The sequence below is a fragment of the Sus scrofa genome, chromosome 16 (genome assembly GCF_054392235.1).
Source record: "Sus scrofa isolate SSC_HxYL_T2T_F1_AM1 chromosome 16, Sscrofa_HxYL_maternal_Yorkshire_Landrace_v2.0, whole genome shotgun sequence".
Classification (NCBI taxonomy): Eukaryota; Metazoa; Chordata; class Mammalia; order Artiodactyla; family Suidae; genus Sus; species Sus scrofa.
The window spans coordinates 62898253-62919777 of NC_139398.1; the positions used below are offsets into that span (position 1 = coordinate 62898253).

At 48.7% G+C, this 21525-nt stretch overlaps 1 long non-coding RNA gene across 20 annotated transcripts in view; it reads right to left on the minus strand.

Moving 5' to 3' along the window:
- Nucleotides 1-21525, minus strand: part of LOC102164818 (uncharacterized) — a 481497-nt gene that overhangs the window by 286538 nt on the left and 173434 nt on the right. For 19 of the 20 annotated variants that reach the window (XR_014831575.1, XR_014831564.1, XR_014831562.1 and 16 more), the window contains one exon: nt 20437-20572. This is a non-coding gene — a long non-coding RNA (uncharacterized LOC102164818). Of the gene's footprint in view, nt 1-20431; nt 20573-21525 lie in introns of all 20 variants that reach the window. The other variant, XR_014831563.1, reaches the window with a different exon arrangement.

Here is a 21525-nt window from a genome sequence, read left to right on the forward strand (position 1 = left end):
ACCAGTAAAGGTATATATACAGTAAAGATATGAAATCATCCATGCACAATTTTACCATCAAAATCAGAAATCATGAGAAGAGGTGGGTACAAATGCGGGACACCGGAGATGAACTTGCAATTAAGAGAACAACAACTTAAAACAACCTCATATACATATAGACACTTACATCAAAACTTCAGAATAACTGCAAACCAAAAATCTACAATTGATACACCAACAAGGAATCTCTGGAGAAGAAATATATTTCATAGTAAATAAGTGCATAATCCACCATGAAGGGGGTCATTTGACATCATTCTTGGAATGCTGAAGTCTTCTTAGGTCTGATTCTGATTTCCTCTCCATCAAAGAACTTATGATAATTATAATTAAATAATGCCACTGTACAATTAAATAATACAGTTCTACAATTGTATTATTAATAACCATTTCTCTCCATGGTACAATGTAAAGTCTATAATGTCTTATCATATCACCTAGAATGGTGTAATGCCTTTATTGAAGAATCAATGAGATGGAACAAATTGTGAGGACATATTTATATAGTTACACTGTTTTTTAACCAACTTATGCATTTTATATTTTACTTATTTTCAGAGGGTGTATTATTTTTGTTATGCTTACCAGTTAAGTTATTCTTTTTACTATGCTATATAAAATATTTAATGGTTAAAAATAAAAAGACTCTATTTAGAACCCAGGACAACCCAGGCTCTCACCATTTATCCACTTTCCACAAAGGACCCAATCAGATTCCCCACGGGGGAAAGGCAGGGGAGAGGATGCCCTGTACCCTCCACTCCTCCATTTCTCACCAGGCATGTCTACCCCCCAAGTTCCCATCCTATCGTGTTGCCCTTGGTCATCTTCCTCCTCTAAACTCCCCTGCAGATGCTCCATCTCCTTTCTACTGGGTCAAGCAACACAGCTTTGCCCTCAAACCTGTCAGCCGCAGCCAGACCAACAGTAGTCAGCTAAGGGGATCAGCCCTCTTTGGCAGGCAGTTTAGAGACCATCTCCTCTCCTGGAACCTGGCCTCTGGGGTCTTACTCCACAGCTAAGCAGACTTATCAGACAGTTCCTTTCCTTGACACAGAATTTTTTTCCAAGAGGAATTCCTCTTATACAATTTTCATCTTCTTGCATACAATTTAATGATTTCTGGCTCCACTTCGAAGAGTGAGTATTATCACCTCGTAAAACAAATTATGGAAACAAATATTTATATATGAATATTTCAAAAATCCCCTTGCACTTTTTATCTATTAACGTTATGGTCCTTTTCCTGGGGTATAGCACCTAATAGAGCTAGGCTGCAGCATCACAACTGGCCTATAGGTGGCACCAGCTCACACATGATTCTAGGTCCGCATGAAACACCACGAGATTGAGAGCTTGGGTTATGTGAAATGAATTAGCTGCCTACGTCTCTGCTTTGAGAAACTCAAAACTTATTGACTATACTTTCAGTAAATGGGAGTAGCTGAACTGGCCTCCGTTTTTGCAAGGCTCTAGTTGACAGACGGCTTTCTCAGTTGACTTGCCGTGTGAATTTCTCACAGAGATATCCATTCCCCACAGCACAATTTCACCTCCTTCATGGATCCCTGCCAGGTCTTAGTCAGCAAGAGCTCCCAACATCTCTTAGGTCACATGGAAGGGAAACCTTCAAGGGCACTGAGACCCCAGAATGCAATGATTTTGCTATTAAGACACAGGCGTGGCCCTCTGTTGAAAGGGGCTGGCCCCCTGCCTCCGAATGCAATGTGACGCCTTCCCAGCCAGAAGACAGCTCAGCTGGACACCGCCCACCAGTGTTGTCCAGGTAGGTAAACTCCTGACTCCTTATAAACCCTCCCTCACAGTTATAATTTCTAACCGCAATTGCAATCTGCCTTGGGGCCAAATCAAAGGAAAAGCGTTGGACAGCATTGGAAAAAATCGTCTCGGCCAACATACTGCCTCCATCCAGGACCAGGACTTCAGTGAAGGAGGACTTTACCAGGAGCAATTTCTTCTCCAGCCTCTACAGTGGAGTGAGGACGTGGGGGCTGGAATGAGTTAGAGGGGAAAGTTAGCTGATAGCCTTCTTCATGCACTTTGGTCAGTTGCCTGCCTCTAAAAGATACAGCGCAGGCCTTTGCTTGCTTTGGTGGAAAATGATGTGCTATGACACAGCTTGAGAAATGGCAAATCCCTGTGCTATTTCCCTTCTGTATATGCCTTCCCCCCACCATCTGCCCTTGTCTGTGGGTTTCTCATTCCTACCAAAGTTGCCAGTCAACCAGAGAAGTTAATTTGTCAGACAGAAAATGATGTCAGATTTCTAAAAAAAAAAAAAAAGAGGTGCGGTTTCCTGGGTCTGGAACATCCAGAACCCGCAAAAGCTTCAGTCCTATGCCTATCTGTGTGAATACACGGTTAAATGATAAAGAGGGGCTCCCGGAGGAAAGCAGCCTACTAACTTATTCAGTTATTTCCTCACTCATTTATTCGACTAATCCTATGGAGCCCATGCTTGGTTTCAGGCCTGGTGCTGTGGGCTGAGGATTCAGAGATGGGGAGCACTGGGTCACCGAGTTTCAGTCAGCAACTGCTGTGTAACAAACTACCCCAATACTCAGCAGATTAAAACAGCCATTTGACTATGCTCCTCTGTTCTCTGGACAGGACTTCAATCAGGACACGGCAGGGTTAGCTCCTTGATGTCTGGGACCTCAACTGGGGAAACACAAAGCCAAGAGGTGACTTGCAGCAGGGGAATGAAACTGTCTAAGGGTCTGGACAGGGATGACTGAATGAAGCCTGCAGACCAGAGCACCTGCATGCGGCTACTCAGTGTGGCTTGACTTTCTCACACATGGCAGCTTCAGAGGGGTCACACCCTTTACATGGTAGCACAGGGCTCAAAGCACAAGGCAACCAGGAGGAAGCCACATGACCTTTTAGGATGCAGCCTTGGAAGTTACATAGGAACTCTTACATTCTTCTGGTCAGAGCCATCACAAACCCACATTTACATAAAGGGAGGGGACACAGATACCACCTCTCCGGTAGGAGGGGTATCCAGCCACACTGTAGAAGAGCATGTGTGATGGACTGCTCTGCTGCTGCTGCTGCCTTTGGAAAATACGATTTGCCACCCACTGTTTATGTGGACACAGAGTGTCCCTGGATGTCCCAACCCCAGGACATTGGTCATCACCATTCATTCACTGACTCATGTGTAACCCACAAGGCAGCTGCAGCCTCATCAATTCTTGAGATCATGGTGGAATTACCTCTTACCCAACAGTTCCATGGCTTTGGAAAGCCCAAGCCCCTCCAGCATTCCTGCCATCCTCCCTTTTCCCGTGCAAAGCAGACATGCACATGTGGAACACAGGGAGAAGGGATTTACATGGCTTATCTCATGCAAACAGCTTACAAACTCCTATTAGAAATGTCTATTCTTCCTAGTCCTCTCCAGTATCCACCCCCGCCCCCACCACACACACACACACACACACACCCCATGAAGATTCTCTCCCTTCCCTCCTGGTCAGCAGTCCCAGCCTCTGCGGCTCCTCTTCCCAACCACCAGTCCCCACACCTAGGGATCCTCACTGTCCTCTACGCGCAGAGCTAGTTATTAGCATCCTGCTGCGGCTCCCAGATGTGCTCCCAGAAGCTCTTCTACATGCTGAGCAGGGCAAGGGCCTTCCCAAGACCTCCGCCCACCCACCCGCTAAGAACGCTCACCCACCACTCCTTCAACAAATGATAGCAGCTACTGTGCACCAGCCCCAGGGTGGTAAAGAGGACCCAGACTATACTGAGGGCTCCTTTGAACTACAGAGTGTGACAGCCACTTGTTGTCAGAAAGAACGCCTGGAAATGCTATCGTTGATGTCGCATCTGTTGTGCCGGTCACACTTTTTGCCTTGACAGGCCCCTCTCACCTCTGCAAGGCATTTTGCCACATACAATGAACTCTACTTCAGTCATTTGTAAGCCATCCTTACAATTTCAGGCATGAGTGCTTACCACCTGTGTTTGATTAACTTTATACAAGTCTTTTTAGGTGACTCCCTTTACTTACCATTTAAAAAAATTTATATCACTACCATAAATGGAAAATTATAATCCCTTGCCATAAATAGAAAGCGACCCTCAAATTAAATCCAGTTTTAAAACTACGCTATGAAACTTTAGCTAAATATAGAAACTTGAGCCCGTGCCCTCTCTCTGTTAAAAAGGGAGCATAGCATGTATTAGATGAGTGTTAGAGATAGTCTTAGTCCTTGTAAGTAAGTCAGAGACTCCCTACCATGACCCGGAGAGTTTAAAAGGGGATGTGTTCTCACTGAGGGTTGCAGCACGATTGTGTGCCATCTATAGTCATCTCGGGTACCACCAGGGATTTCCATCTAAATCAGTCAGGATAAGCATGTTCTGCAACAGTAACAAATAATGCTTACATCTCATTGGCTTAAAATACAAAGGTTGGAGTTCCCATTGTGGTGCGGCGGAAACGAATCCAACTAGTAACCATAAGGTTGCAGGTTCGATCCCTGGCCTTGCTCGTGGGTTAAGGATCCAGCCTTGCTGTGAGTTGTGATGTAGGTTGCAGATGCGGCTCGAATCCTGCATTGCTGTGGTGTGGCAGAGGCCAACAGCTATAGTTCTGATTTGACCCCTAGCTTGGGAACCTCAATATGCCACGGGCACCGCCCTAAAAAAAAAAAAAGACAAAAAAAAATACAAAGGTTATTTCTTGCCCATGTCCATTGTGGGCTGGGAGATTCCTGCTCATTTTGCTTGCTCAGGGTGCCCAGCTGATGAAGCAGTCACCATCTTGACCACTGAGGGTCATTATGCAGAGGGGAAGGCAAGAGTGACACAAAGCATGCACTGGCTCTTAAGGCTTCCACTCAGCAGTGAGTGCTCACTACTTGTGCTCCCTCTTCAATGGCTAAATCAAGTCACTTGGCCAGCCTTGACTTCCTCTGGGAACCAAGTACCACCCTACCATGGCCTGGAAGGAGAGAGAGCTGGAATATTTGTGGACAGCCATACGGACTTGCATCCCTTCCACGCACTGAGAACACTGCCCCAAACAGTTGCACCCCAGCCTCTTCAGGGGTGCTTTTCTCTACACCAGCCCATGACACTCAGACAAAGCCAATCACTCACCATTCTACATGCTCTCACCTTTCCCTGCTTCTGCTCAAGGCTCCCACTGACTGGAACACTCTCTCCCTGCCTCCCATCCTACTCAGCCTTCAAGGGTCTACCTGTTCCTGAGGCTTTGTCAGCCCCCGAATGGAAAGTAATAACTCTGTGAGTATGTGTGTGTGTGTGCGTGTGTGTGTTCTCAGAGGGTAACAGAGTCTCAGACCTAGAAGGGATAGCCTTCCTTCACAGCAGAGTTTCTCAACACCAATGCTGTCAACATTTGGGCAGGACCATTCTCTCCTGGAGGAGACCGTCCAGCACATTGTAGTATGTTTAGCAGCATCCTTGAGCTTCGCCTCGATGTCAATGGCAACTGCTCCCTCCAACTGTGACAACCAAAGTTGCCTTGAGATATCTATTGAATGGCCCCCTTGGGAGGGAGGGTGAAATTTCTGCCAGTTGAGAACCACTATTTCACAGGGCGGCCAAGAGGCACTGAACACTGTGTCCAAGGTGACACGGTATGTTAATGAAGGGGCTGGAGGAATCCATGCTCCCCCATTCACCCCAACCCCTTCATTCAGTGTTCTTGGTGCTGGTGCACAAGGACCAGCCCGAGAGTAGCAAGGAGGGATATGAGCTGGGCTCATATTCTTTTGACATATTTAATGTACCCTATTGAACAGTTTCATAAAGAAATACCTTCTAGCTCATAAAAACACATACATAGATATCTTGGTCTCTCATACTTTTCGGGGCTTTTTTTTTGTCTGTTTTTTTGTCTTTTGTCTTTTCAGGGCCGCACCCGAGCCATGTTTGCAACCTACACCACAGCTCACGGCAATGCTGGATCCTTTACCCACTGAGAGAGGCAGGGATCGAACCTGCATCCTCATGGATCCTAGCTGGGTTCGTAACCACTGCACCACAACAGGAACTCTTCTTCTTCTTTTTTTTTTTTTTTTTAATGCACAAACCCAAACTCTAGGCCACACAACATACCAGGTTTGGCCCTCTAGTCATGCGGCTCTGCCACCTCTTCATTACACAAGCAACCATGGCGTGTGCCCATGGAGATGTGTCATAGTCGTGACTCACCATCTGCCCTGAATGTCAGAGTCATCACAGGGCTTTTAATACCACAGAGTCCCAAGGCCCAATTCAGACCCGCTAAACGGAAAGCCCCCAGGGTGGGCCCCCAGGCCTCTGTTTTGGAAAGCTCTGAGATGCTGCTGATGTCACAGGTCCCTTGACAGAGTTGGAAACCACTGTATTAACTCCTCCTCTCTCCCCAGACTGTGAGCTCCTCAGGGGGCGGGTGGACTTGCACGGTATCCATTCATATTTTCCCAGCGCCAGCCCAGAACTAGCACAGACTGGGTGTTCATTATCTATTCACAATGAGGCACCAGAAAGGTTTAGGTAGTCATTGCTTCCAGGCTTTTCTCTTGGATCTCATTAAAGAAAAAAAAAAATCTGGTATTTGGTTGCAATATTTTTTCCTCAACTCTAAGGTTCCTTGGAGGAAAGATTCACAGGAGGCAGAGGTGAGGATGGTGGGCAGGTCAGGTTATTGTCACTGTAAATAAAAGGGGAACGTCTGTGGTGGGGCTTCAGTTCTATGAAGGCCGGAGGGACTCAGCTGTCACCAAGCCCTCTCTGGGACAAGCCTTCCTCTGGCTCTCTAGAGGGCGAATGAGCTGTGGCTTTGTCTCGCGTGGGTCTCCCTCGGATGAGGTTCTCCTTCAGCATCATTTATTAAATCTAGCCAATTCTGAATTCGCCCACACCTCTTTCCAGCAGTCCCTCATCTGGCAAATTCCTTTCCAGATGTTTCAGGACATAGGCACAAAGATGTAGGTGCTAGAATGCGGCAGCATTGTTTGGAAGAGTGAAGTTATGGGCGAGACCCCAGTGTCCATCAATGGGACATGGGGGAGACTGACTACGGTCCGTGGAGATGACGGGAGACCAGACAGCGGGGGGGCCCCACTGGTCTCTGTCACAGCAACCAGCTCGTGCCCCCGCAACACTCCCCACCATTTGCCTTCACAGAATGTGCCTCTCTTTACCTGGTCACTGCTCATGTTTGGTCCTCAAGCTCTAGATTATAATCGTCCCAGGAAGATGCACCATGCATGCTTTAAGAGTAGATATGGAGGGGAGCTCCCTGGTGGCCTATGGGCTAAGGACCCAAGTTGTCACTGCTGCGGCATGGGTTCGATCTCTGGCCCAGGAGTTTCCACAAGCTGCATGTGAGGCCAAAGGAAAAAAAAAAAGAATAGATGTGGAGGTAGAGATATTGAAAAGATACTTACAATATAGTGCTAAGGGTCAGAGAAATTCCAGAACAGCATGTGTGTCACACGGTTCCAATAGCAAGCAGAGGGCACGTTGAAAAAGTGTGCAGAGGTGTGAAGATGAGGTCGTGAAGGGGCCAGGGGTGGTGCTGGGCATGGCGAGGGAACCAATGGGGGTTGTGAAGCACCCAGGGGACGGGGACTGCAAGCTGTCACTGCCCTGATTCAGTCTCGGGGGACAAGGGGAGGCCCAAGGTTACTGAGTCCAGAGAGACCTGGACTGTGAAGAAGGGCGAAACGGGACCTGTGGCCTCAGGGAGTTCAGCCACTTGGAGGAGCACAGGGGGGTAGGGCAGAAGCAGAAGGGGAGGAGGAGAGAGTTCATACCGCGGCTTCCCTCTGCTCCCGCCCCTCCTTCTCCTGCCAGGACCCCTCACGGGTCACCCCCACCCCCCGAAGCAGGAGCCCAGGGGAGCCAGGGCCGTGCCATCTGTGAGGACTGGTCTCCGAGACACAGGGCGGGGCGGAGAAAGATAGAGGACGGCTGTAGGGCTGGAGGAAGGGAAGCAAACAGAGAAAAGCCATCAGAAGTGTGGTTTGATCCCATTTGTGTAAATCAGAGATACGTTTTCACAGGCATCCGAACATCTGAGGGCACAAAGCAAGCCGCCCGCAGGGGCTGTGTCTGGGGAGTGGAGTTTGGGAGTGGAGGAGACACGAGAGGGAAAAGAGAATTTACCTTCTTGCACTTTGGTGCTCCTGGCATCTTTTTTTTTGTGTGTCTTTTTGCCTTTTCTAGGGCTGCTCCCCTGCATATGGAGGTTCCCAGCTGGGGTATAATTGGAGCTGTAGCCGCCGGCCTACACCACAACCACAGCAACGTGGGATCTGAGCCGCATCTGTGACCTAAACCACAGCTCACGGCAATGCCAGATCCTTAACCCGCTGAGTGAGGCCTGGGATCGAACCTGCAACCTCATGGTTCCTAGTCAGATTCGTTAACCACTGAGCCACAAAGGGAACTCTGCTCCTGGGGTCTTTAACAATGGGCTGGTATCTTTAGAAACAGGTGTCATCATCAACCCTGCAGCGCTGGACACCGGAAATGCCAGGAAGAGAAAAATCTGCCCTGACCATGTACACCAGGCTGGTCCCCCGAGACACAGCCAGGAAACCCATGGAGGGGGGTGAAGGCAGGGCGGCTGGAAGGCGGATGGGGCGGCGGGCATGGCCCGCAGGGCACTGTGGCTGTGCTGTGGGCATGAGAGCAGGGCAGGCAGATCAGTACATGATCCAAAGGACCTTGAACTAGGAGGCCAGGGGGAGGGGCTCTTTCCTGCTTAGAGAGTCCCATGCTTCCGGGTGCTTACTTCTGGCTCTGTCACTGGGCTGTGGACCCTAGGGCAATTTACCTGATGTCTCTGAGCCTCAGCTTCCTCATCAGAAAGAACAGAGTAATAACCCACCCCCTCTTCCTGCAGGATGGCTACAAGGATGAAATGAGATGTTTGTTCAGTACTTGGTACCTAAGAACCCCTCGACCGCTGATACTATTACTGCTGTTGTCAGCACAGGCCAGGCTCCTGGTGGATGGGGCCCATCCCTCAGCTGGGATCCTGGGGCGGGCGAGGTGAAGACCCCAGGGTCCTCCCCTTGGAGGCTGCCGATGTTGTGCATTCCGTGGTCACACAGTGTCCCCCTGGCCCCAGCCAGCTGTCTGACAGCCTGTAAACAGATGGGTGGGTGGGGTAGCCGGTGAGACAGTGCAGATGGTACTGAGCAAATCCAGCCGCACTTTTGGGAAAACAAGTCAGAGGCGATGGGGGCCCCCGTGGACATCTTCGTCCGTGACAGACAGCACACCCAGGGAGGCCTCCAAGGGAAATTCTGAGATGTACCAGACCCTGGCGGGCCTCGCCAAGAACCATCTCCACCCTCAACATCCGTGGCCCACTGCCACGGAGACACTGCAGACGCCGGAGGTCACCCTGGCAGGGCTCACAGCGGAGGCTACGTGGGCCCTCAAAGGTCTGGGAGCACAGAGATCCCTGTCCTCTGGGTCCCCTCCCCGGGTCCCTGCCCAGCTTCTGGCTCCTTCCCCTTCATTCACCTGTGTGCTCCTCCCACCCCAGGGCCTTGGGGCGGACCCACAGGCAGGAGTACGTGGGATGGAGCAACGCAGAGTTGCCAATGGAGCACAGCGGGATGGCTGGAGGATGGGGCCAACTGTGGCGGAGTGTCCAGAGGGCCTTGGGATGGGAAGCCAGACCCTGGTTAGGGCTGGAGCTGGGAAAGGGCCATGTTTACAGCCACGCATCCTGCCACCTCCTTCAAGCTCGCTGCCTCTGCTCCCTCTCACTTTGCTCCTTGAATGAGGCAAACTCAGCCAAGACAGTATTTCTCTCTCTTCTATATCTGCTAACTTCATACCATGTGCCAAGAGCCCATGCAGAGGTCACATGCTTCTCCACGCCTTGACAAGAGGGAATTCCTGCATTTGTGTCCTCGCCACACTTGGTGCAGATCTGTTCTGCATTATTATTCCTCAGCCATGTCTGAAACTACCCACAACTCGACAATACACACACACACACACACACACACACACCCCAACTTTCCTCACCCTCCACTCCAAGGCTGGTTCCAGAGATCAGATCTGATGCCTCAGTTGTGGCAACGCCAGATCCTTAACCCACTCTGTGGGACTGGGGATCAACTTGTGTCCCAGTGCTCGAGAGACGCAGCTGATTCCATTGCGCCACAGTGGGAACTCCTGATTCCAAAGCTCTACTTTGGAGATGGGCACTCTTGATTTTTAGCAACACTGGCAAGGCCATTTAAAGGAAATCTGGCAAACCCAAGAGTGATGCACGTTAATACCTCTTGTTGCTACTCCTAGTGACAATAAGAGCAGACATTTCTCTCTGGGGGGAGCATCGTGCTTTATCCCATAGCGTGCATCCTCTCTGATCCTGGGGAATATGCTATCTGGTAGCTGCTATTATTATCCTTAGGTTCCAGGAGAATAATCTGCGGCCCAGAGAGGAAAGGCGATTTTCTTAGTTACCCGTCTCTTAAGTGGCTGACCCAGCTCTCAAATCCAGGTGTGGCTCCAAGGGATGACCTCGTCTCCCAAGCACCCTGCTCTCAAGCTTTCTTTCTAAGTCACTGGTGGTGACTTTCCTGCTCCCTGTCATGCCCACATCTTAGGTGCTGAGTTGGCACACTGCTTGTATGCCCCAACTCCTGTGATGTGGCAACACTTTCTCTGAGGTTGCTGTTTCCCATCCATGGAAACTTCCTTGGTCTTCCTACTTCTGCTGCCCACTCGTGCTGCTCTGCATGCCTATGACAACCTGTTGCCACCACAGCTTTTGGTCTCTTGGTCTCCTGTGGTTATCCAGGCTTGTAGGGCACACAAGGCCAGTGATGTCACAGTGTCTCCTCGGAGCCAGTCAGGCCCGTGCTGTCCCTGCTTCCCTTCCTGCTGCACCCAATAGGCATGAATGACAAAGGCCAATGACCCAGTGGGTCTGTGATTTCAAGGAGGAACTCTGAAATCCAGCTTCCTGGGTCAAAGGGCAGTTCTGCTCCTTGTTACTTTTGTGACCTTGGGCAAGTATGTTCTGCCTCTGAGTCTTCTGTCCCTCCTCTGTTAGTTTGGGAGAATACGGTAACTACTTTCCGGGGATATTGTAATGAAAAAAGGAGATGGTCAGTACGAAGAGCTTAGTGCAGGCCCTGTTATAGAGTAAGTGCCCATTAAATGCTAACTTACAGCATTAAAACTACTACATTTAGCATGGTTAAGCAATGAGATCGTACTGTACAGCACAGGGAACCATCTCCATCCTCTTGGGATAGAACATGATGGAAGATGATATGAGAAAAAGAATGGGTATATATGTAGGATTGGGTCACTATGCTGTATAGCAGAAATGGCCACAATACTATGAATCAACTACACTCTAATAAAAATAAAATAAAATTTAAAAACTGTTTATGTGTGAAGCAGTTTTCACAATAGGTTGGAGGAGGGAAGCCCAGACCCACAAATAGGTCATTTTGACATGACGTGTCACGGCCGGGATGGAGAGCCTTGTGGAATGGCATCCGCCCATCAAGGCTTCGGATGAGACTCTCCAGAGGAGAGGCCACCAACTGACTGTCAAGGATGGCACAAGCCCCCTCACATTTATGAGACACTGTTTGGGGTTATTCTGAGATTGCTTTTCACATAGATTTACTTTGTCTCTTGCAACTTGAGGTCTTGAAGTCTTTTTCAACTACAAAGTGTTCACCATATCTTAGCCCTCTGCTTGCTCACTGAATCCCACCCTGGGGTCTCAAGCGCATCAGTCATAGCTATGCTCACCTAAAGATCTGAGTTTTTCCTTAAGTATTTGGAAGACAAAGAAGGAAGATGAGCACGAGCCACTAAGGAACACCTTTTACGATGCCAAGCATCTCCCTCATATTATGGGTTTTAATACACACAGTAGTCCTTTGAGATTACCATGCTACGGTAATCCCATTTCACAGATGTAAAGACTAAGGGTCAGAGAGGAAATGTAGGTACCCAAGTCAACACAACACAAGATGACAGGCTGGAGTCTGTTCCCAGGTTGATCTTGGCCTTAAGCCTTCCCCAGCGCCCAAATCACTATTTTACATTGTTAGGAGATTTAAAAAGAGGAAGAACTGCAAGGTATATCACAGAAGGAAATGAGGTTGGACCCACAGTGGTCTCTGGAGTCATTTTCCTCTGAGTCTCCTGACTTCTTCCTGACTCCCAATGTCAATAATCAATCAACAGATCAATGAAGTCTCTTTCCATTAGCTGAGCAGGCATTCATTTGCTTTTCTAAGTCCCATTCAAGAAGCTGAAATCCCTTTCTTTCTTCCTGCTCAATTCATTTCTGGCCTGGATGGAGCGCCTTCGTGCTGGAAACCATACTGCATTTTTTGGCAGCGTTTCCACCTTGGCCTTCCCAAAGCCCTTCTCACCCACTACTAGCCAAACCAGGGACATGCACCCAAAGGGGCAGAACTGACCGGTCAGCCTCACCAGACCCAAGTCAATATAACTCACAGCCCAAGACTTAATTTAGAACCTCCCCCCGCCGCCACCATGTACCTTGGCGCTTATGTCTGTGGCTATCTTTCTGGCATGAGGATTTCTGCCAAGGTTATTTTCATGCTGACTGACACCTCTGTCTATTCTGGGAAAATATCTCTGGAGAGAAGCAGCTGGTGCCCAGGTCCCAAGACCTCTGGAATGTTCTATTGGACCATCTATGGTACACTGGTTTTCTGGGTGGGAATCCCTATTGTGAACTCTATAGAGACCTGGAGAGATTTTTTGCCCCCCCTCACACAAGTTAGAGGCAACTAAGGGCCCCCAGCCTTTGCTGATTCACATTTCTAATCGATCTACTGAAACAAACCATAAAAAGGAACGAAGTACTGATAAGCCAGACACCATGGTTGAACCTTAAAACACGATGCAAAGTGGGAGAAGCTGGGCACAAACTGTCACAGATGGTATGATTTCATTTACACGACATACCCAGAATAGGCAAATCCACAAAGACAGAAAGCAGGCTGGTGATTACAAAAGGGCTGGAGACAGCGGGGATGGGGAGGGGTGACTGCTTAAAGGGTATGGGGTTTTCTTTGGGAGTGATGAAAATGTTTTGAAATTAGATAGAGGTGGTGGCTTCTCAACATTGTGCAGGCACAATATGCCACTGAACCGAACTGTACACTTTAAAATGGTTCATTTTTTTTACACACATTTCATCTCCATTAAAAACAACAGCAACAAATCACTGCAGAAAGGACTTGACCTGGTTGACAGTGCTGCATACATGCATCAAGACACAAAATGAATGCAGTAAGAAATCGGAAGCAGAGGAAGTGGGGTAGGAAAGGAGAATGAATCCTGAGCATGCTTTTGACATGCAAACTACAAGTCTGGAGCTATCATTTGATTGTAAGAAGCAGTAACGATTTCAATGTGAGCTTCCCAGTGGGTGAAGCAAAAAGCAGGACATGAGTTCTTCCAAAATTTGAAGAGTCAGGTTATCAGAAAATGCTCTATTGAAGGTCAGAGGAATTTTCTTTTTCTTTCTTTTTTTTGTCTTTTTGCCATTTCTAGGGCCACACTCGTGGCATATGGAGGTTCCCAGGCTAGGAGTCGAATCGGAGCTACAGCTGCCGGCCTACAACAGAGCCACAGCAACGCGGATCTGAGCCATGTCTGCAACCTACACCACAGCTCATGGCAACGCCGGATCCTAAACCCACTGAGCAAGGCCAGGGATCGAACCTGCAACCTCATGGTTCCTAGTCAGATTCGTTAACCACTGAACCATGACGGGGACTCCCGGTCAGAGGAATTTTCTCCCGGGAGTCCCAAAGAAGTCATTTGTGGAGTAAAAGAGCTGGGTGCCCACTGGAGACAGGGTCTCCTGCTGAGCTCCTCTGTCTGGCCACTCACACACCAAAGCTCAAATACCAGTCTTTTCCTAAAAGAAGCAGGCTCAGCAAACCTCCTAGCCCATCCCTCCCAGATCCATAAAGGAAACAATCCCATTCAGAAAAGTGTGAGACCCACAGACCACCCCCCCCCAATAAACCAGACAGTATATCATTCACCAGTCATTTCACCCAATATTTGATGGGCATCTGTAGCCCGCCCTGCTTAGGCTCCAGGGGTACAATAGTCAGCAAAGCGTGACTTCTAGAATGGGAGAGAGAGATTATTTTTTTTTAAATCGCATAAACATGTAATTGCTAACAGTGCTTAGTATGAAGAAAAAAGCAGAGGAAATGGTGTGCCCGGATAACAGTGGAGGAACAAGTAGTGGCTGTGTTTGGAGGAAGGCTTCTCTTAAGGGAGTGCCATCTGAGATGAGACCAGAAGGAAAAATTAGACTGGAAGAGAGAAGGAAAGGCTTCCAGAGAGAGGAAAGAGCATGAGCAAAGGCCCTGAGGTGGGAGGGAGGAGCCCCAGGATGCCATGAAGTGACAGAAGGTCAGTGTCACTAAAGCAGAGAGTGACAGAGTGGAGAAAAGTGGCAAAGAGATGCACAGAGGTCAGGTCACGGCAGATCGAGGAGGGAGAGGAGAATGCACAGGTCCAGCTGCACCACTGCTCACGCTGGGGCTTGGAGGACCATGAAAACATGGCCACCAGGATGGGGAAAGAAGCTGTTTTCAAGGACTGAAGGATGTTAGGATGTTGTTTTATTCAGCAGTCTCCAGGCACAGGGAGGAGGATTGCAGAATGAACCAGACTCTTGTCTTACTGGTAATATTGGACCAGAGAGTTCGCACCTTTCCCCTAGCGAGGCTTCCTGGCTACATCTCTATGTATCATTGGCGTGTGTACCCAAGGTACTGTTGATTATTCTTCAGTGTTTACCTCTAATATTGGCAGGATCTTGCCTCACATCCCAAGAAATCTGGAGAACTGTTGGCTTCCATAGCAACCATTTTTTAAGCCTTTATCACAGGCTAGACCCTTCAGACATCACAAGTGCCATGGGAGATAGGCACTACTAGCTACATTTTAAAGATGAGAAATCTGAGACCAAGGGAGTTTGGAGTGTTTGCTTAGGTGACACAGGTAAGAAGTGGAAAATCCGGATGGGAGCCCAGGTCTTCCTGGCCCCTCAGTCTGCTGCCTCTTCAACCACAGCTCAGAGCTCGTCTGTCTGGCAACCCCTGAGGTCACCCATGGTAGGCCTCTCCTCTATGCCTCCAACCAAGTGGTAGACCTTAAGAAAGACACTGGATTATGCTTCCCTTTTAAAACAAAACAAAGGAGTTGTCTGACTTGGGGTTTCCAAAATGCATTCCTCAGCATTTTAGTCCCTCAAAGTTCTCTGTGAGAAAGAGATCCCACAGTCAAATCCACTGGAGAAGCCTTGAATACTCAGTCTCCCTCGCGGTGATTCACATGTGGTTAAGGCTTTGAGAAATCTCACACAGGCTGGCGTTCTCCACACCTATTTAACCACGGTGTGAAATTCCTAAGATCACCCTGGAAATTGATGTTCCAAAGCACACATTTTAAGAAGCACTAAACTTGAATACCCAAACTCTGGTTGCTGTCTTTATGTACCATTCTAGGCGCTGGAAATAATATAAATGATCAGGATAAATGGACCCTGTCCTTAAAGAAATCTGACCCTGGTGGGTGACATAAATATGTCTACAGTGAATTATAATGTCCAGTGCTAAGTGCCTCGCCTCATGCCAAGGGATAGGCACTTGTTGGATGAACGAGGGCTGGAAAAGATATCAGAGTGGAGTCACTGAGATGACCCAGCAGAAGGAGCAGTGCATCCTGCGTGGGTGGAAAGGCATGGGGATGGTCGGAAGGACCGGACAGAAGAGGTCACCAAGTGGGACCTTGAAAGATAAGCCAAAAAGGGAAGTGGAAGAGGAGATGATGGGGACTTTGGAGCCAAGGAGTTGGATCAAGCCAGGCACAGAATGTTCAGGAAATGGTGAGTAATCTGACAAAGCTGAATAGGAACTCCGCAGTGGGTGTGGGGGAAACAGGGGCAAGGGGTGGGGTTCAGAACACTCTCTGAGAGAACATCCTTCTCCAAAAGGCTATGACTTTTTGAACTCAAGGACCTTCACTGCTCTCTTGTCTGTGACACAGTGAGAATTCCTGATCTAGATTTTCTGACCACACCCTGCTGCTCTCCAAGGGTTCAACCACAAGGGTTCAGCCAAGCTCTAACCACAAAGAGAGGAGACACCATAGTCAGAAAGTAAAATCCAACCCCAAATTTACTTTCCAGTTTTCCTTATCTGGGTCTCCAAAGGTTACCTGGAGCCCTGCTTCTCCATTAAGAATACTTTAGGCTGCAAGTAATAGAAAATCCTATTAAAGCGACTTAAGTAATTTTTTTACTGTGGGATGGGAAGGATCAGGGTGGGTGGGAATACTTGTACCAACCCCACAGTGCCCTCTTTCAGGTATCTGCCCCAAAGCATCAGTCATCTGGTCAACCCAACTGCCACGCTAGCCCTCTCCCTCACCAGGAAGGAGTTTGTTTTTCTTACATAATATAGATGGAGGTAGAATGTTATGGCTATAATTCAGCAGCTCAGAGGTGTCAGGACCACAATCCCTGCAGTTTGTTCCACTTTTCCATCTCGTTTCAAGATGCCAGCGATGGTTGACCTGCCATGTCTGTGCTCAAGGTAGAAATAAGGGGGAAGGGAAGAAGTACATGCTTTCCACAGAGCTCCCAAATCTCTCCCACATGCACGTTTCACTGTCAAGAACATGATATATGACTTCCCCTAGATATAAGGATGTCTGAGAAAGTGTGTATATCATTGGGAACTGAGTTCATTGCTGCTCTAAGCAAAATCAGAGTGTTGTCAGCAAAGCACGGGCATGTGGATACTGTGTTATTCATAAACAGTGTCTGTTATCCACAGGCAATATATTTTTGCTGCCCTCTTGGGTGGAATTCTTGGTGTGGGCCCCATGACAGAGTTCAGCTCCCATAAGATGATTGCTTCTTGGACATTTCTGCAAACTACTCACTCCCCACTTAAGGTTAACACAAAAAGAATTTTACTGTTTATGCGATTCAAATGGACTCTGTGGGAATGGAAGGGTTTCTTTAAAAGACCTCAGGAAAAAGGCACAACTAATTATGTGCCTTAAGCACAACACACGGTCAACTCTGACCAGGGTACTCAGAGTACAGGACAACCCGTGCTCTTGGGGATGTAATGCTCTGCCCTTCTCAGCAGAAACCAGACATAAGCAGCATCTTTAGAATCTTCTCTTTCCCTTGGGCTAGGGTGGGGATGAGACTTCTTGTATTGCTTGAGAAAAGTTTAGAGATATTTAAAAGGAAGGTTCAAAATAGATATACAGAGAATAAAGGACAGAGAGGCAGGGAGGTCTGCTGGGTGTAAAATTACAGTTGTGTCTCTTTCTTTGATGTTCTTACTTTCTGTTTCCTAAAATATTTTCATCATGAAGGCTCAGTGCCCTATTCTTTTTCTGTCTTTCATTTGAAATCTTTAGAGTAGGATAATAGTGTCTGCCTTTCATTTGAAATCTTTAGAGTAGGATAATAGTGTCTGTCCTCCATTGAATGTTTATCCTATACCAGATATAATACTAAATGCTTTACATGCTCCATCTTATTGGGCCTCACAAGTCTCCTGAAGAATAAGAACTATCATCATCTCATCTTGCAGATGAGGAAACTGAGGCTCAGAGCAACAAAATAACATGCCCAGGGCTATTGCAGAGCTGGTACTGAGCTCCTCACCACCATTCAGGCGTACCATTCCTGTCGGCTACTGTTCTTAAAACTAAAATGGATCTTTAACTCAGAGCAGTGCAAAGACCTGAGTGGTGGCCCAGGCCTCGGGGCAGCCAGCCTCTATGCCTAGCACAGGAACTCACAAGAAGCTGAGCCCCATTCTGCTCCCTGCCAGCTCTGAGCCACAGTGCTTGATACCATAGTCTGTTTATCTGCCTTCTTCACTCTAGAGGTAGGCATGGGGCAAGGGAACCAATGCAGAGGGAGCTGCAGCTCAAGCCAGGTCTTGAGTGATATTTGATTTAAGTAGCACTGATTCACATGATGGTTCAAGAGAAAATCTAGGACACTGTAGTGGTCTGCCCTGTAGTCGGCAGATTTGAATCCTGCCAGCTGTGTGACATTGGACAACTTCCTAACCTCTCCGAGCCTCCTTTCCTCTTCTGAAAAATGATGCCCATCATGGGAATCTCGTAAATACAAAATTAAATACTCCATAGCAACAGCTTAGCACCATGCCTAATGCAATCAAGCTTTTCATCCATAACAGCTACTACCAGATTGGTACTCCATTGGTCCTCTCTGGCGGGTGAGGAGACCAAGGAGGCCTGCCCAGATCATATAACTAGAAAGAGGCAGAGCCGCAATCGGAACCCAGGTTGGCGTTGGCTCTCTCCGTGAGCCACAACGCATCCTCAATGGGACGTGACCAGGAGCACCTCTATCAGAGCTGTAGCAACATCGGAGGGAAGCAGCGTGTGCTGCCAGGGGAGGATTTGCTCTTCCCTTTGAAGGCCAAAACCTCGAGGAATGGGGTGTGGGCGTGGCCAGACCCTGGGCAAAGGTGACTCTGAACACATTCCTTTTTTACATCACCAGTAAGCATATGGGAAGCCTGCATTCCGGAGGCTGCAGAGGGGCAAGTCATAAACTCACATCCTCCTGAGATGGCACCTCGCTGCCTGGAGGACCTCCTGGAGGTGTCAGCACGTCATAAAGCACTCCTGCTTGGCCCGGAGCAGCTGCTCCTAATTTCGTCCAAGGTTCCGAAACAACGAGACACGTGGGCCTGCCCCTGACTATTCCTATTCAAGTCTGTGGAATTTTGGCCTCCAAGGCCTCCATCAGAAAACATTCAGAGACATTTTCCCAGGCCAGCTGAAACGTGCTTCCAGGAGACTTCTTCAAAGAGGCCAAGGGTTTGTGTTGTTGCTGTTGTTTGTCTATCTGTTTGGGCACCAGAAGAGGACAATGCATATTGCCCCTAAATGCAAAACAGTAGGTGCAAGGTGGCCAAAATGGTGTGCGTGTGAAGTTTCCATCAGAATAGATGAAACAGATGACCAGGCTACCGCCTTTGTAGGTGGCTGCCAGTGTTCACCGGGCAAGAGACACGGGGGCGGGACCTGGTTAATGTGGCTGTTTGTGCTCTGAACGCTGACACTCTGGCAGAGGCTTTAGCAAGCCCCTGTGGGAAGTTTTGTAAACCCCTGTCTATGTGCCCAAAGAGGAAAGTTCTCTGCCACTGGGGCTGCCCGCCCGGAATGCACACTGTTACTGTGTGGTGCCTTCTTCCTGGAAATCAGATTCCGGAAGTGCCAAGCAGGAGCCCGAAGAGGCGGCCTGGACCCAGCAAGGATGCGGGGGAAAAGCAACGGGTGGTGGCAGACGGAGCAGCAGGTTTGGGAAAGGAGACCCGGGTTCAAAGCCTGGTTTTCTCACTTACCTTCTCTGTGGCCCCAACCAAGTCCTGTGTCATTTGGACATTAGGACAGCGTGGTTTATAATGCCCTCCCTGGCATCTCCTAGCGTGGGTCAAATGAAGAGACACGTGTGCAGGCTCTTATCTGTAAAGGGCCCAGCACACAAGAGGGGCCCGCTAGAGCGCTTGAAGGAAGAGTGAGTTTGGTGCAGTTATAGGGCGAAACAGGTTCTGAGAGGCACTTAGCATGATGAAAGGCTGGCTCCATTTAAAGCACTGGGGAGACAGCCTTGATGAGTTCCTGAGCGAGAGGAGGAAGCCAGGATGCATGGTAAAGCCAACCCCCGGCCCGTGGCACTCAACTGTTTTAGACCCTTCAACACGTGCCCACTGCACTGGAAGAAGTGCCCAAATCCTGGCCGTGACCTCAAAACATGCTGCAAATTGACACTCCCCCAGATCTGAATCAGAACACTTGAGACTAGACCCAGTAATCTATTTTTAACAAATCTTCCAGAGGATTCTAACACAGGGTTGACAATCCCCTCTCCTGGTCCCAGTGACAGACCCTTATGGTCAATATAGCAAATAGCTCTGTGGACTTGTAAGGTTGTAGTAGCCTTCCTGGTGGCTTCACTGGCTGGCTGCAGGCTTCCTCTGAAAGGGTCTCTATTCAAGCCAGACCTGCTGAGAAATTTTGGCTCAAAGTGGTAGCTCCTCAAGAACTCCCATCAACTCTGGATAAGGAAAGTGACGTGACCGAGGTCTTGTTGCAGAAAGAGACCATTGCTACCATGAACAGGATGGATTTTATAGGGCTAGATGCAGATGGACGGTGTCTGGCTACCCTGTGAGCCCTCGGAACGCTCTTAGCCGCAAGAAATGGATTATCAAGCAAAAGGCAGCAGCAAAAAAAAAAAAAAAAAAAAAAAAAAAAAAAAAAAAATACAGGCCTTACTATGTCGCTGTGCAAGAAGCCCAGAGGAAGGCTGGTCACCGAGGTCCTGGGTCTTCCCACCTGGGGGTAGGTCGTCCTGCAAGGTCACAAGATGGCGGTGGCAGCCTCGGATACCACACGCCTATTGGACAGCATCCTAAGCGGGAAGGAGACAAATGGGCCAATCAAGCTCTAACTTTATGTTTCTATTATGTTCCCGGAAGTGTCCTCGCAGCCCCCTCCCCCCATCTCTTCGCTCACACGAGAGTGTGCTCCCTCCGGAGCCTGTCACTGACAAAGGAGAACGGAATCCCTACAGCTGGGATTCGCGAACAAAACCGGGGCTCTCAATGGAGGGGCAGGTGGCGAGAAGATGAGGGCAGGGAATGCGTCAGCAACGATGAGAATGTGTCTCCAGAGAGGAATGCGCTTAGAGCCTGAAGCACCCAGGGACAGACGCCGGTGGGAGAAGCCCTTGGGAGGTCCTGCACGGGAGAGGGGGGATGGCAACGTTAGGGTAAAAGTTAAACCCACGTTGGAAAATAAACTCTGTGGAGAAGCAGAGACCGAGGGAGAAGAGCAGAAGGAGTAAGTTTGGGGCTGAGAAGATTTTCTTTTTAATTATTTTATTTTATTTTACTTTATGTTATTTATTTTTAGTCCTGTACCTGCAGCATATGGAAGTTCCTAGGCTACGGGTGGAACTGGAGCCACAGCTGCTAGCCTACACCACAGCCACAGCAATGCAGGATCTGAGCCATATCTTCAACCTAAGCTGTAGCTTGAGGCAATGCTGGATTCTTAACCCACTGATCGAGGCCAGGGAGCAAACCTGCATCCTCATGGATACCAGCTGGGTTCTTAACCGCAACTGGGGCTCTCAATGGAGGGGCAGGTGGCGAGAAGATGAGGGCAGGGAACCACAATGGGAACTCCAAATTTTTTTTTCTTTTACAGGAGCCGTTAGATGGACAGAGAAAGACAGCATGATGCTGTGGACGCCAGGGCCATACACGGGTTGTGGGGGGTGTCCCTTTCCTACCCGAAAGCTTTCAGGAGTCTGAGGCAGAGGTGGGGGCATACTAGAGGCATCCCAGTTTTGGGGGAGCG